Raw genomic sequence first — 5,083 nt, 5'->3', positions numbered from 1 at the left:
CTTGGAAGGCTGAGGCAGAAAAATCACCTGAGTCCAGCAGGTCAAGGCTGCCATGGTTGTGAGTGTGCCATGCACTCTAGCCTGGGCGACAGTGAGACTTCAACTCAAAAAAGAAAGGACATTCTGGCCCATGCAACAACATGTATGAACCTTGAAAGCATTATGCTAAGTGAAATAAGCTAGTCACTAAAGGACAAATAGTGTACCATTCCACTTACATGAAGTTCCTAGCGTAGTCAAATTCAGAGAGACAGAAAGTAGAAGGATAGTTGCCAGGGGCTGCAGGGAGGAGGAAATGGGGAGTCAGTGTTTAATGGCTACAGAGCTTGGTGGGGGGGGGGTAAAAAACATGAATGTATTTAATGCCACTGAACCATATACCTAAAAATGATTAGAATGGCACATTTTATGTCATATATTTTACCACATACACACACACACAAATCAATGTTTCCCAGTGAGAACCATGAGCTAGATAGACTACTAGAGGGCATGAAAGTGGAGAAGTAGGGAGGGAGAATTTGCCCGGACTCCCTGCCCTGCCTCCTTAGGCATCCTGACTCCCATAGAATTGGGTAAGAGAAGGATCATCTAGGTGGATGCTGTGAATTTGTCCTGTTTCCATGCCCTGTTGCTTTTGTGCCCTCCTATGTCCTCTTGTGGCCGGCACACTATTGGGCCCCAGAGGGACATGGATTGGCAAAAACCACACCCTAGCTCTTTCCCTTATCTTTTTTCTTTGAGTAGGAGTCTCACTCTGTCGCCCAGGCTGGAGTGCAGTAGCATGCTCACAGCCACTGCAGCCTCAACCTGCTGGGCTCAGGCTATCCTTTCATCTCAGGCTTCCAAGTAGCTGCAACTGCAGGCATGTGCCAACTCACTAATTTTTTTAGGAGATTGTGATGATGAAGTCTCACCATGTTGCTCAGGCTAATCTCAATCCTCTGAGCTCAGGTAATCCTCTTGCCTCCACCTCCCAAGGTGCTGGGATTACCATCGTGAACCACCGCACCTGGTTCTTTCCTTCTTCTACACTTCCTGCGCTGTCCCCTGACCACAGAGTTCCTCCCCAGTGTGAGTGCCCTGCTGCTGTGTTAGCCTCAGTAGTGAGATTCTCCTGTGGAAAAGGACTCTGCAGCCCTGGCTGTCTGAGAAAGCTAGGACTGTCAGAGTTTAAGGGCTGTGGGTGGTACTAGGAAGAGTCCTTTTCTGCCCTCTTAGTCACAGTCATTCAGCCTGCGTAGGCAAGATGTCCCGTCCTGCTCCCATGCCCGACAAAATATAGCACAATCAGGATAAACCCAGGAAGCAGGGATCTACTTGACATCACTGGAAAAAGAAAGTCAAGTTAGTACCACATCTGTTTTCTGGATATTGAAGGGCATTTTTTTTTTTTTTTTTTGAGTTGGAGTCTCACTCTGTCGCCCGACTGGAGTGCAGTGGCCGCTCCCGGCCACCTCAGCATCGACCTGCTGGGCGCTGGTGATTCTGCCGCCTCAGCCTTCCAAGTAGCCGGAACTACAGGCTCACGCTACCACGCCCGACTAATTTTTGATTTATTGTAGAGATGAGGTCTCGCCAAGTTGCCCAGGCGGGTCTCAAACCCACGGGCTCAGGTAATCCACTCCCCTCAGCCTCTGAAGGGCATTTTTAAAAATGACGTTAAAATGTTGTATTTTTACTGAGTACCACATGTTCTCACTCATGAATGGGCTGTGAACCCTAGTCACACTAGCACAAGGGTGGGATTGGCAGACGCTGAGCACTGCTAGGGAACGGAGGGAGGAAGGAGTAGGGGAACACGTGTATACCTGGTTTCTACTAAGGGGGAGAGGGCCAACTAGAAGCCCAAACTTCACCTGCATGCAGCCTACTTATGTAGCAAATCCTCACTTGTACCTCACAACTCTAAATTTTAAAAAAAAATTTGTATCTTTTGTTTTGAGTTGGGGTCTCACTCTGTATTCCTGGCTGCAGTGAGCTACCGTGCCCCGCTAAATTTTGTATCCTTAATAAAATCCTATAGGTACAGAATTTTTAAGAAGCTAAAATGTCAAATAAAAGAAAAAGGCTTAAACGAAAAGCAGCAACTTTCTGCTCCCTGCTCTCAACCCAAGTCCAACTCCTCAGATCCAACTACTTTTAACTCATGTTTAGCTATTTCTTCTGGTGTTTACTCCCTAGACCTCTAATAACAAGCTTATACTAGTGTTTCTTAAAATTTCAGCTCACAGCTGAGCTCGGTGGCTCAGCCTGTAATCCCGGGCCTTTGGGAGGCTGAGGTGAATGGATTGCCTGAGCCCGTGGGTTTGAGACCCGCCTGGGCAACTTAGCGAGACCTCATCTCTACAATAAATCAAAAAGTTAACCAGTGTGGTAGCACGCGCCTGTAGTTCCAGCTACTCGGAAGGCTGAGGTGGAAGGATCACCTGAGTTCAGTAGGTCGAGGCTGCGGTGGCTGTATGTCACTCCAGCCTGGGCAACGAGTGAGACTCCGACTCAAAACAAACAAACAAGGAGGGAGGGAAAGGGCGAGGGGGAAATGTTGTCTCCAAAACAAAACCCAGGGTTGTTGTATTTCTACCCTTGGGAGAGCAGTTGGATAATTCTCCTACAGAAGAAGATAGCTTGCTGAACCCCATAAATTGATGAATATCCAAAGTGTCCCATCCCCAGAATATGGTTTGAAAAGACTGAGAGCAATAAAATGCTTTACCAGAAGAAAGCAACAGGAATTAAGGGCTTGAAGACTTACAGAGGGAAGAAAGATCTCGAGCCATGTGGTCCAATATGGTAACCACTGAACACATGAGACTATTTAAATGCAATAAAATAAAAAATTTAGTTCTTTAGAACTCATCAGACACATTTGAGTTGTTGCTAGCATATTGGACAGCAAAGTATAGAACATTTCCATAACTGCAGAAAGTTCCATCAGTCTCTACAAAGATCAAAACCTTGCAAAGTGTGGACAAAATTTAGTTCATAGCAGTAAAACATAATGATTAGGATAGTAGTCTCGGCTGGGCTCGGTGGCTCAGCCTGTGATCCCAGCACTCTGGGAAGCCGAGGCAAGGGAATTGCCTGAGCCTGCAGGTTCAAGACCAGCCTGGGCAACTTGTCAAGACCTAATTTCTACAATAAATAAAAATTAGCTGGGCGTGGTAGCGTACACCTGTAGTTCCAGCTACTTGGAAGGCTGAGACGGCAGGATTGACTGAGCCCAGCAGGTTGACGCTTGGGTGGCCGTGAGTGTACCATTGCACTCCAGTCTGGGCGACAGAGTGGGACTCCAACTCAAAAAAAAGAGAAAAAGAGAGTAGTCTCTAAAGCTAGATGCCTGAGTTCAAATCCTGCTCTGCTGCTTATTAGCCATATGACTTTTAAAAACTTCATCCCTATGACTCAGTTTCCTCAACTGTAAAGTAGAGCTAATAATAGTGTCTACCTTGACCAGGCATGGTGGCTCACGCCTATAATTCTAGCACTTTGGGAGGCGGAGACGAGAGGAGTGCCTGAACTCAGGGGTTCGAGACCAGCCTGAGCAACAGAACAAGACCTCGTCTCTTCAATAAATCAAAAAATTAGCCGGGCGTGGTGGCACATGCCTGTGGTTCAAGCTACTTGGCAGGCTGAGGTGGAATGATCACCTGCCCAGCAGGTCAAGGCTGCAGTGGCTGTGAGCTTGCCACTGCATTCTAGCCTGGGTGACAGAGTGAGACTCCAACTCAAAAAATAAATAAATTAATAATAGTAGCTACCTCATAGGTTGTTGTAAAGATCAAATAATTAAGGGATGTGGTGGCTGTGAGAGTCTAAAGGGGGAAGACTGCCTGAGCCCAGGAATTTGAAACCAGTCTGGGCAACATATCAAGACCTCGTCTCTACAAAAAAATAAAAAAAATTAGCTGGGCATGGTGTCAGGTGCCTGTATCCCAGCTACTCATGAGATTGAGGTGGGAGGATTGCTGGAGCCCAGGAGCTGGAGGTTGCGGTGAGCCATACTGTGCCAATGCACTCTAGCCTGGGTAACAGAGTGAGATATTGACTCAAAAAAAAAAAAAAAACACACAGGTCAAATAATTAATAGTTATAAAGTGCTTAGGAAAGTTTCTGACACACAGTAAATACTACTTTTTTTTCATTTTTTAGTTACTAAAGAGTGAAGTTAATTATTGCAAAATAAAAATCTAGGTTTCTGGCTTTTTTTTTTTTCTTTTCCTTTTGCAAGACCTGGCAACCCTGGCTCACATTTCTGCAATGGTATGATCGGCTGGAACTGAGTAGCAGCTGCCCAGGGAAGATGGAGCATAGACTCTCCAGTTGCCCATGTGTTCTTTTAGAGGGTGTGGCATCAGCCACAGTCAGCAGACATCTTTTTCTATTTGTGCAGAAGTATGGTACAGGCTAGTAGGCAACCCTAGGGGAGATGGCAAATACCTGGACATTAAGAAATGTCTTCAGGTAAGAGAAGGGCAAGTAATTATTTAGGACAGTGATATCTAATGTTCAGTTTTGTGCCATGCCCCATACAGTAGATTGTTGTCATTGTGTGCCGCACACATAATTTGAGGTTAGTGGTATAATATTTTGGGGAAATAAAATAATGAAATGGTATAGCATTGAACAAAATGGTAGGGAAAACCAAATAAGAGTTACAGTGAAGATTGAAATTTCTCAGTGTCCAGGAGAACAATGAGTCCCTTGAAAAATCTTAGGAGCTTCTTGAGGGTGGCTATTTGAGTATGTGAAATAGAAGCTGGAGTCATACTATTAAAATAGTCAGGGACCGGGCGCGGTGGCTCAGCCTATAATCCCAGCCATTTGGGAGGCCAAGGTGAGAGGATGACCTGAGTCCACTGGTTTGAGACCAGCCTGGGTAACTTGGCGAGACTTTGTCTCTACAATAAATCAAAAAATTAGCTGGGCCTGGTGGCACATACTTGTAGTTCCAGCTACTTGGAAGGCTGAGGCAGAAGGATCACCTGAGCCTAGCAGATTGAGGCTGCGGTGGCTGTGAGCATGCAACTCAAACACACACACACACACACACACACACACACACACACACACACACACACAC

The sequence above is a fragment of the Carlito syrichta genome, unplaced genomic scaffold (assembly GCF_000164805.1).
Source record: "Carlito syrichta isolate Samal-C Ts95f unplaced genomic scaffold, Tarsius_syrichta-2.0.1 Scaffold303380, whole genome shotgun sequence".
Taxonomy (NCBI): domain Eukaryota; kingdom Metazoa; phylum Chordata; class Mammalia; order Primates; family Tarsiidae; genus Carlito; species Carlito syrichta.
Note: the sequence above shows the minus strand (reverse complement) of the source record.